Source organism: Cherax quadricarinatus, chromosome 89 (genome assembly GCF_038502225.1).
Source record: "Cherax quadricarinatus isolate ZL_2023a chromosome 89, ASM3850222v1, whole genome shotgun sequence".
NCBI lineage: Eukaryota > Metazoa > Arthropoda > Malacostraca > Decapoda > Parastacidae > Cherax > Cherax quadricarinatus.
The window spans coordinates 13,267,261-13,281,306 of record NC_091380.1 but is presented as its reverse complement, the minus strand read 5'-3'; positions in this window follow the sequence as shown (position 1 = coordinate 13,281,306).

The window sequence follows — 14,046 nt, the reverse complement described above, 5'->3', positions numbered from 1 at the left end:
ACAAACTGTGGTATAACAGTAACATCCAGCATGATTCACACACTGTGGTATAACAGTTACAACCAACATGACACACACACTGTGTGGTAGAACAGTAACAACCAACATGACTCTCACACACTGTGTGGTATAACAATAACAACCAACATGACTCTCACACACTGTGTGGTACAACAGTAACAACCAACATCGCTCTCAGACACTGTGTGGCATAACAGTAACAACCAACATGACTCTCACACACTGTGTGGTATGACAGTAACAACTAATATGACTCTCACACACTGTGTGGTATAACATTAACAACCTACATTATTCACTCACTGTGTGATATAACATAACAGTAACAACCAACATGACTCTCGCACGCTGTGTGTATGGACAGTAATAAGAGTAACATCCAATATGATTCACACACTGTGTGGTATAACAGTAACAACCAAGTATAACAGTAACAACCCAACGCTGTGTGGAATGAGTAACATCCAATATGATTCACACACTGTGTGGTATAACAGTAACAACCAACATGACTCTCACACACTGTGTGGTATAACAGTAACACCCAACATGATTCACACACTGTGTGGTGTAACCGTAACAACCAACATAATTCACACAAAGTGTGGTATAACAGTAACAACCAACATAATCCACACACTTTGTTGTATAACAGTAAAAACCAACATGATTCACGCACTCTATGGTATACCAGTAAAAACTCAACTCTCACACAAAGTGTGGTGTAACAGTAGCAACCTACAAGACTCTCACACACTGTGTGGTATAACAGTAACAACCAACATGACTCTCACAAACCGTGGGGTATAACAGTAAAAACCAGCATGATTCACTCACTGTGTGGTATAACAATAAAAACCAACATGATTCACACACTGTGTGGTATGACAGTAACAACCTTCATGAATCTCACACACTGTGTGGTATAATAGTAACAACCAACATGACTCCCACACACTGTGTGGTATAACAGTTGCAATCACCATGATTGACACACTGTGTGGTATAATCGTAACAACCAACATTGTTCACACACTCTGTGGTATGACAGTAACAGCCAATATGACTGTCACACACTGTGTGGTAACAACCAACATGGTTCACACTCTGTGTGGTATGAAAGTAATAACCAACATGATTCGCATACAGTGTGGTATAACAGTAACAACCAACATGACTCTCACACACTGTGTGGTATAACAGTATCAACCTAAATGACTCTCACACACTGTGTGGTATAACAGTAACAACCAACATGATTCTCACACACCGTGTGGTATAGCAGCAACAACCAACATGATTCACACACTGTGTTGTATAACAGTAAAAACCAACATGATTCACGCACTGTGTGGAATACCAGTAACAACTAACATGACTCTCAAACAGTGTGTGGTGTAACAGTACCAACCTACAAGACTCTCACACGCACTGTGTGGTATAACAGTAACAACCTTCATGACTCTCACACACAGTGTGTTATAACAGTAACAACAAACATGACTCTCACACACTGGGTGGTATAACAGTGACAACCTACATGACTCTCACACACTGTGTGGTATAGCAGTAACAACCAATATGACTCTCAAACACTGTGTGGTATAACTAACTACCTAAATGACTCTCACGTACTGTGTGTTATAACAGTATCAAATAACATGACTCTCACACACTGTGTGGTATAAAAGCAACAACCAACATGATTCACACACTGTGTGGTATAACAGTAACAACCTTCATGACTCTCACAAACTAAGTGGTATAACAGTAACAAACAATATGACTCTCAAAAACCGTGTGGCATAGTAACAGTATAAACCAGCATGATTCACTCACTGTGTGGTATAACAATAAAAAACAACATGATTCACACCCTGTCGTATAACAGTAACAACCTACATGACTGTCACACAGTGTTTGGTATAATAGTAACAAACAACATGACTCCAACACACTGTATAGTATAACAGTAACAACCTACATGAATCTCAAACACTGTGTGGTATAACAGTAATAACAAACATGACTCTCACACACTGTGTGGTATAACAGTAACAACCAAGATGACTCTCACACAATGTGTATTATAACAGTAACAACCAACATGACTTTCACACACTGTGTGGTATAACAGTAACAACCAATGACTCTCACACAATGTGTGGTATGATAGTAACAACCAACATGACTCTCACACACTGTTTGGTCTATCAGTAACAACCAACATGATTCACACACTGTGTGGTATAACAGTAACAACCAACATGATTCACACACTGTGTGGTATAACAGTTGCAACCAACATGACACACACACTGTGTGGTATAACAGTAACAACAAAGATGACACTCGCACACTGTGTAGTATAACAGTAACAACCAAGATGACTCTCACACAATGTGTGGTACAACAGTAACAACCGAACTGGCTCTCAGACACTGTGTGGTATAACAGTAACAACCAACACGACTCTCACACACTGTGTTGTATAACAGTAACAAACAACATGACTCTCGCACGCTGTGTGGTATAAGAGTAACATTCAACATGATTCACACACTCTGTGGTATAACAGTAACAACCAACATGGCTCTCACACACTGTGTGGTATAACAGTAACACCCAACATGATTCACACACTGTGTGGTGTAACAGTAACATCCAACATAATACACGCACTGTGTGGTGTAACAGTAACATCCAACATGATTCTCACACTGTGCTGTATAACAGTAAAAAGCAACATGATTCCTGCACTGTGTGATATACCAGTAACAACTAACATGACTCTCACGCACTGTGTGGTATAACAGTAACACCCATCATGATTCACACACTGTGTGGTGTAACAGAAACCACCAACATAATTTACACACTTTGTATTATAACAGTAACAACCATAATGATTCATACACTATGTTGTATTAGAGTAAAAATCAACATGATTCTCACACTTTGTTTAATACCAGTTACAACTAACATGACTCTCACACAATGTGTGGTGTAACAGTAGCAACCTACAAGACTCTCACACACATTGTGTGGTATAACAGTAACATCCTTCATGACTCTCACACACTGTGTGGTACAACAGTAACAACCAACATCGCTCTCAGACACTCTGTGGTATAACAGTAACAACCAACGTGACTCTCACACACTGTGTGGTATAACAGAAACACCCAACATGATTCACACACTGTGTGGTGTAACAGTAACAACCAACATAATTCGTACACTGTGTGGTATAACAGTAACAACCAACATGATTCACACACTGTGTGGTATAACAGAAACAAAAAACTTGACTCACACAGTGTGGTGTAAGAGTAACAACCAACAAAACTCGCAAACACTGTGAGGCATAGCAGTAACAACCAACATGACTCTCACACACTGTGTGGTATAACAGTAACACAAAACATAATTCACACACTGTGTTGTGTAACAGAAACAAACAACGTAATACACAAACTGTGTGGTATAACAGTAACAACCAACATGATTCTCACACTGTCCTGTATAACAGTAAAAACCAACATGATTCACGCACTGTGTGATATACCAGTAACAAATAACATGACTCTGACACAATGTGTGGTGTAAGAATAGCAACCTACAAGAATCTCACACACACTGTGTGGTATAACAGTAAAAACAACATGACTCTCACAAACCGTGTGGTATAACAGTAAAAACCAGCATGATTCACTCACAGTGTTGTATAACAATAAAATACAACATGATTCAAACCCTGTGTCGTATAACAGTAACAACCTACGTGACTGACACTCTCTGTTTGGTATAATAGTAACAACCAACATGACTCCCACACACAGTGTGGTATAACAGTAACAACCTACAAGGCTCTCACACACTGTGTGGTATGACAGTAACAACCAATATGACTCTCACACACTGTGTGGTATGACAGTAACAACCAACATGACTCTCACACACTGTGTGGTATAACAGTAACAACCAACATGACTCCCACACACTGTGTGGTATGACAGTAACAACCAACATGACTCTCACACACTGTGTGGTGTAACAGTAACAATCTACATGATTCACAAACTGTGGTATAACAGTAACATCCAGCATGATTCACACACTGTGGTATAACAGTTACAACCAACATGACACACACACTGTGTGGTATAACAGTAACAACAAACATGACTCTCACACACTGTGTGGTATAACAGAAACAACCAACATGACTCTCACACCCTGTGTGGTAAAACAGTAACAACCAACATGGCTCTCAGACACTGTGTGGTATAACAGTAACAACCAACATGACTCTCACACACTGTGTGGTATAACAGTAACAACCAACATGACTCTCGCACGCTGTGTGGAATAAGAGTAACATCCAATATGATTCACACACTGTGTGGTATAACAGTAACAACCAACATGACTCTCACACACTGTGTGGTATAACAGTAACAACCAACATGACTCTCGCACGCTGTGTGGAATAAGAGTAACATCCAATATGATTCACACACTGTGTGGTATAACAGTAACAACCAACATGACTCTCACACACTGTGTGGTATAACAGTAACACCCAACATGATTCACACACTGTGTGGTGTAACCGTAACAACCAACATAATTCACACAAAGTGTGGTATAACAGTAACAACCAACATAATCCACACACTTTGTTGTATAACAGTAAAAACCAACATGATTCACGCACTCTATGGTATACCAGTAAAAACTCAAGTCTCACACAAAGTGTGGTGTAACAGTAGCAACCTACAAGACTCTCACACACTGTGTGGTATAACAGTAGCAACCAACATGACTCTCACAAACCGTGGGGTATAACAATAAAAACCAACATGATTCACACACTGTGTGGTATAATAGTAACAACCAACATGACTCCCACACACTGTGTGGTATAACAGTTGCAATCACCATGATTGACACACTGTGTGGTATAATCGTAACAACCAACATTGTTCACACACTCTGTGGTATGACAGTAACAGCCAATATGACTGTCACACACTGTGTGGTAACAACCAACATGGTTCACACTCTGTGTGGTATGAAAGTAATAACCAACATGATTCGCATACAGTGTGGTATAACAGTAACAACCAACATGACTCTCACACACTGTGTGGTATAACAGTATCAACCTAAATGACTCTCACACACTGTGTGGTATAACAGTAACAAACAACTTGACTCACACAGTGTGGTATAAGAGTAACAACCAACAAAACTCTCAAACACTGTGAGGCATAGCAGTAACAACCAACATGACTCTCACACACTGTGTGATATAAGTGTAACAATCAGCATGATACACACACTCTGTGGTATAACAGTAAAAACCAACCTGACTCTCACACACTGTGTGGTATAACATTAACACTCAACATGATTTACACACTGTGTGGTGTAACAGTAACAACCAACATAATTCACACACTGTGTGGTATAACAGTAACAATCAACATGATTCTCACACTGTGCTGTATAACAGTAAAAACCAACATGATTTACGCAATGTGTTATATACCAGTAACAAATAACATGACTCTGACATAATGTGTGGTGTAACAATAGCAACCTACAAGACTCTCACACACACTGTGTGGTATAACAGTAACAACCTTCATGACTCTCACAAACTAAGTGGTATAACAGTAACAAACAATATGACTCTCAAAAACCGTGTGGTATAACAGTATAAACCAGCATGATTCACTCACTGTGTGGTATAACAATAAAAAACAACATGATTCACACCCTGTCGTATAACAGTAACAACCTACATGACTGTCACACAGTGTTTGGTATAATAGTAACAAACAACATGACTCCAACACACTGTATAGTATAACAGTAACAACCTACATGAATCTCAAACACTGTGTGGTATAACAGTAATAACAAACATGACTCTCACACACTGTGTGGTATAACAGTAACAACCAAGATGACTCTCACACAATGTGTATTATAACAGTAACAACCAACATGACTTTTACACACTGTGTGGTATAACAGTAACAAACAAGATGACTCTCACACAATGTGTGGTATGATAGTAACAATCAACATGACTCTCACACACTGTTTGGTCTATCAGTAACAACCAACATGATTCACACACTGTGTGGTATAACAGTAACAACCAACATGATTCACACACTGTGTGGTATAACAGTTGCAACCAACAACCACACACTGTGTGTATAACAGTAACAACAAAGATGACACTGTGTGTATATAACAGTAACAACTAACATGACTCTGACACAATGTGTGGTGTAACAATAGCAACCTACAAGACTCTCACACACACTGTGTGGTATAACAGTAACAAACAACATGACTCTCACAAACCGTGTGGTATAACAGTAAAAACAAGCATGATTCACTCACTGTGTGGTATAACAATAAAATACAACATGATTCAAACCCTCTGTCGTATAACAGTAACAACCTACATGACTGTCACACTCTGTTTCGTATAATAGTAACAACCAACCTGACTCCACACACTGTGTGGTATAACAGTAACAACCAACATGACTCTCACACACTGTGTGGTATAACTGTAACAACCAAGATGACTCTCACACACCGTGTGGGATGACAGTAACAACCAACATGACTCTCACACACTGTGTGGTATAACAGTAACAACCAACATGACTCTCACACACTGTGTGGTATAACAGTAACAACCAACATGACTCTCACACACTGTGTGGTATAACAGTAACAACCAACATGATTCACACACTGTGTGGTATAACAGTAACAACCTACATGATTCACACACTGTGTGATATAACAGTAACAACCAACATGACACACACACTGTGTGGTATAACAGTAACAACAAACATGACTCTCACACACTGTGTGGTATAACAGTAACAACCAAGATGACTCTCACACACTGTGTGGTACAACAGTAACAACCAACATGGCTCTCAGACACTGTGTGGTATAACAGTAACAATCAACATGACTCTCACACACTGTGTGGTATAACTGTAACAACCAACATGACTATCACACAATGTGTGGTATAACAGTAACAACAAATATGATTCACACACTGTGTAGCATAACAGTAACTATCAACATGACTCTCACACACTGTGTAGTATAGCAGTAACAACCAAGATGACTGACACACTTTGTGGTATAACAGTTACAACCAACATGACTTTCACACACTGTGTGGCATAAGAGTAACAAACAACATGATTCACACACTGTGTGGTATAACAGTAACAACAAACATGACCCACACACTGTGTGGTACAACAGTAACAACCAACATCGCTCTCACAAAATGTGTGGAACAACAGAAACAACCTTCATGACTCTCACACACTGTGTGGTATAACAGTAACAACCAACATGACTCTCGCACACTGTGTGGTAAAAGAGTAACAAACAACATGATTCAGACACTCTGTGGCATAACAGTAACAACCAACGTGACTCTCACACACTGTGTGGTATAACAGAAACACCAAACATGATTCACACACTGTGTGGTATAACAGTAACACCCAACATGATTCACACACTGAGTGGTATAACATTAACAACCAACATGATTCACACACTGTGTGGTATAACAGTAACAACCAACATGATTCACACACTGTGTTGAATACCAGTAACAACTAATATGACTCACATAATGTGTGGTGTAACAGTAGCAACCTACAAGACTCTCACACACACTGTGTGGTATAACAGTAACAACCTTCATGACTCTCACACACTGTGTGGTATAACAGTAACAACCAACATGACTCTCGCACACTGTGTGGTGTAAGAGTAACAAACAACATGACTCTCACATACTGTGTGGCATAACAATTACAACCAACATGGATCTAACACACTGTGTGGTATAACAGTAAAAATCGACAAGTCTCTCACACACTGTGTTGTATAACAGTAACAACCAACATGACTCTCACACACTGTGTGGTATAACAGTAACAACCAACATGACTCTCACACACTGTGTTGTATAACAGTAACAACCAATATGACTCTTACACACTGTGTTGTATAACAGTAACAACCAACATGACTCTCACACACTGTGTGGTATAACAGTAACAACCAACATGATTCACACAGTGTTGTATAACAGTAAAAACCAATATGATTCACGCACTGTGTGGTATAACGGTAACAACTAACATGACTCTCACACAATGTGTGTTGTAACAATAGCAACCTACAAGACTCTCACACACACTGTGTGGTATAACAGTAACAACCATCATGACTTTCATACTCTGTGTGGTATAACAGTGACAACCAAAATGATCTCACACACTGTGTGGAATAACAGTAATACCCTATATGACTCTCTCACACTGTGTGATATAACAGTAACAACCAACATGACTCTCACACACTGTGTGGTATAACAGTAACAACCAACATGATTCACACACTGTGTGGAATAACAGAAACAACCTAAAAGACTCTCACACACTGTGTGATATAAGAGTAACAACCTACATGACTCTCACACTGAGTGGTACAAGAGTAACAACCAACATAGCTTTCACACACTGTTTGGTATAACAGTAATATCCTACATGACTCTCACACACTGTGTGGTACAACAGTAACAATCTAAATGACTCTAGCACACTGTGTGCCATAACAGTAACAATCAACATGATTCTCACACACTGTGTGGTATAGCAGCAACAACCAACATGATTCACACACTGTGTTGTATAACAGTAAAAACCAACATGATTCACGCACAGTGTGGTATAACAGTAACAACCAACATGACTCTCATACACTGTGTAGTAAAAGAGTAACAACGAACATGACTCTCGCACACTGTGTGGTATAACAGTAACAACCAACATGACTCTCATACACTGTGTAGTAAAAGAGTAGCAACGAACATGACTCTCGCACACTGTGTGGTATAACAGTAACAACCAACATGACTCTCATACACTGTGTAGTAAAAGAGTAACAACAAACATGACTCTCGCACACTGTGTGGTATATCAGTAAAAACCAATATGACTCTCACACACTGTGTGGTATAACAGTAATAACCAACATGACTCTCACACACTGTGTGGTATAACAGTAACAACCAACGTGACTCTCACACACTGTGTGATATAACAGTAACAACCAATATGACTCTTACGCACTGTGTGGTATAACAGTAACAACCAACATGACTCTCACACACTGTGTGGTGTAACAGTAACAACCAACATGACTCTCACACCCTGTGTGGTAAAACAGTAACAACCAACATGGCTCTCAGACACTGTGTGGTATAACAGTAACAACCAACATGACTCTCACACGCTGTGTGGAATAAGAGTAACATCCAATATGATTCACACACTGTGTGGTATAACAGTAACAACCAACATGACTCTCACACACTGTGTGGTATAACAGTAACAACCAACATGACTCTCGCACGCTGTGTGGAATAAGAGTAACATCCAATATGATTCACACACTGTGTGGTATAACAGTAACAACCAACATGACTCTCACACACTGTGTGGTATAACAGTAACACCCAACATGATTCACACACTGTGTGGTGTAACCGTAACAACCAACATAATTCACACAAAGTGTGGTATAACAGTAACAACCAACATAATCCACACACTTTGTTGTATAACAGTAAAAACCAACATGATTCACGCACTCTATGGTATACCAGTAAAAACTCAACTCTCACACAAAGTGTGGTGTAACAGTAGCAACCTACAAGACTCTCACACACTGTGTGGTATAACAGTAACAACCAACATGACTCTCACAAACCGTGGGGTATAACAGTAAAAACCAGCATGATTCACTCACTGTGTGGTATAACAATAAAAACCAACATGATTCACACACTGTGTGGTATGACAGTAACAACCTTCATGAATCTCACACACTGTGTGGTATAATAGTAACAACCAACATGACTCCCACACACTGTGTGGTATAACAGTTGCAATCACCATGATTGACACACTGTGTGGTATAATCGTAACAACCAACATTGTTCACACACTCTGTGGTATGACAGTAACAGCCAATATGACTGTCACACACTGTGTGGTAACAACCAACATGGTTCACACTCTGTGTGGTATGAAAGTAATAACCAACATGATTCGCATACAGTGTGGTATAACAGTAACAACTAACATGACTCTCACACACTGTGTGGTATAACAGTATCAACCTAAATGACTCTCACACACTGTGTGGTATAACAGTAACAACCAACATTATTCTCACACAACGTGTGGTATAGCAGCAGCAACCAACATGATTCACACACTGTGTTGTATAACAGTAAAAACCAACATGATTCACGCACTGTGTGGAATACCAGTAACAACTAACATGACTCTCAAACAGTGTGTGGTGTAACAGTACCAACCTACAAGACTCTCACACGCACTGTGTCGTATAACAGTAACAACCTTCATGACTCTCACACACAGTGTGTTATAACAGTAACAACAAACATGACTCTCACACACTGGGTGGTATAACAGTGACAACCTACATGACTCTCACACACTGTGTGGTATAGCAGTAACAACCAATATGACTCTCAAACACTGTGTGGTATAACTAACTACCTAAATGACTCTCACGTACTGTGTGTTATAACAGTATCAAATAACATGACTCTCACACACTGTGTGGTATAAAAGCAACAACCAACATGATTCACACACTGTGTGGTATAACAGTAACAAACAACTTGACTCACACAGTGTGGTATAAGAGTAACAACCAACAAAACTCTCAAACACTGTGAGGCATAGCAGTAACAACCAACATGACTCTCACACACTGTGTGATATAAGTGTAACAATCAGCATGATACACACACTCTGTGGTATAACAGTAAAAACCAAGCTGACTCTCACACACTGTGTGGTATAACAGTAACACTCAACATGATTTACACACTGTGTGGTGTAACAGTAACAACCAACATAATTCACACACTGTGTGGTATAACAGTAACAATCAACATGATTCTCACACTGTGCTGTATAACAGTAAAAACCAACATGATTTACGCAATGTGTTATATACCAGTAACAAATAACATGACTCTGACATAATGTGTGGTGTAACAATAGCAACCTACAAGACTCTCACACACACTGTGTGGTATAACAGTAACAACCTTCATGACTCTCACAAACTAAGTGGTATAACAGTAACAAACAATATGACTCTCAAAAACCGTGTGGTATAACAGTATAAACCAGCATGATTCACTCACTGTGTGGTATAACAATAAAAAACAACATGATTCACACCCTGTCGTATAACAGTAACAACCTACATGACTGTCACACAGTGTTTGGTATAATAGTAACAAACAACATGACTCCAACACACTGTATAGTATAACAGTAACAACCTACATGAATCTCAAACACTGTGTGGTATAACAGTAATAACAAACATGACTCTCACACACTGTGTGGTATAACAGTAACAACCAAGATGACTCTCACACAATGTGTATTATAACAGCAACAACCAACATGACTTTCACACACTGTGTGGTATAACAGTAACAACCAAGATGACTCTCACACAATGTGTGGTATGACAGTAACAACCAACATGACTCTCACACACTGTTTGGTCTATCAGTAACAACCAACATGATTCACACACTGTGTGGTATAACAGTAACAACCAACATGATTCACACACTGTGTGGTATAACAGTTGCAACCAACATGACACACACACTGTGTGGTATAACAGTAACAACAAAGATGACACTCGCACACTGTGTAGTATAACAGTAACAACCAAGATGACTCTCACACAATGTGTGGTACAACAGTAACAACCGAAATGGCTCTCAGACACTGTGTGGTATAACAGTAACAACCAACACGACTCTCACACACTGTGTTGTATAACAGTAACATACAACATGACTCTCGCACGCTGTGTGGTATAAGAGTAACATTCAACATGATTCACACACTCTGTGGTATAACAGTAACAACCAACATGGCTCTCACACACTGTGTGGTATAACAGTAACACCCAACATGATTCACACACTGTGTGGTGTAACAGTAACATCCAACATAATACACGCACTGTGTGGTGTAACAGTAACTTCCAACATGATTCTCACACTGTGCTGTATAACAGTAAAAAGCAACATGATTCCCGCACTGTGTGATATACCAGTAACAACTAACATGACTCTGACACAATGTGTGGTGTAACAATAGCAACCTACAAGACTCTCACACACACTGTGTGGTATAACAGTAACAAACAACATGACTCTCACAAACCGTGTGGTATAACAGTAAAAACCAGCATGATTCACTCACAGTGTGGTATAACAATAAAATACAACATGATTCAAACCCTGTGTCGTATAACAGTAACAACCTAAATGACAGTCACACTCTGTTTGGTATAATAGTAACAACCAACCTGACTCCCACACACTGTGCGGTATAACAGTAACAACCTGCATGACTCTCACACACTGTGTGGTATAACAGTAACAACCAATATTACTCTCACACACTGCGTGGTATGACAGTAACAACCAACATGACTCTCACACACTGTGTGGTATAACAGTAACAACCAACATGACTCTCACACACTGTGTGGTATGACAGTAACAACCAACATGACTCTCACACACTGTGTGGTCTAACAGTAACAACCAACATGATTCACACACTGTGTGGTATAACAGTAACAACCAACATGATTCACACACTGTGGTATAACAGTTACAACCAACATGACACAGACTGTGTGGTATAATAGTAACAACAAACATGACTCTCACACACTGTGTGATATAACAGAAACAACCAACATGACTCTCACACCCTGTGTGGTAAAACAGTAACAACCAACATGGCTCTCAGACACTGTGTGGTATAACAGAAACAACCAACATGACTCTCACACACTGTGTGGTATAACAGTAACAACCAACATGACTCTCACAAACCGTTGGGTATAACAGTAACAACCAGCATGATTCACTCACTTTGTGGTATGACAATAAAAACCAACATGATTCACACACTGTGTGGTATAACAGTAACAATCAACATGATTCACATACTGTGAGGTATAAGAGTAACAACCAACATGACTCTCACACACTGTGTGGTTTAACAGTAACAATCTAAATGACTCTAGCACACTGTGTGGCATAACAGTAACAATCAACATGATTCTCACACACTGTGTGGTATAGCAGCAACAACCAACATGATTCACACACTGTGTTGTATAACAGTAAAAACCAACATGATTCACGCACAGTGTGGAATACCAGTAACAACTAACATGACTCTCAAACAGTGTGTGGTGTAACAGTAGCAATCTACAAGACTCTCACACACACTGTGTGGTATAACAGCAGCAACCTTCATGACTCTCACACACTGTTTGGTATAACAGTAACAACAAACATGACTCTCGCACACTGGGTGGTATAACAGTAACAACCAACATGACTCTCACATACTGTGTCGTATAACAGTAACAACCAACATGGCTCTCACACACTGTGTGGTATAACAGTAACAACCAACATGACTCTCACAAACCGTGGGGTATAACAGTAAAAACCAGCATGGGTCACTCACTCTGTGGTATAACAATAAAAACCAACATGATTCACACACTGTGTGGTACAACAGTAACAACCTAAATGACTCTCACACACTGTGTGGTATAATGGTAACAACCAACATGACTCCCACACACTATGTGGTATAACAGATGCAATCAACATGATTGACACACTGTGTGGTATAATCGTAAAATCCAACATTGTTCAAACACTCTGTGGTATAACAGTAACAGCCAACATGGCTGTCACACTCTGTGTGGTAACAACCAACATGATTCACACACTGTGTGGTATGAAAGTAATAACCAACATGATTCACATACTGTGTG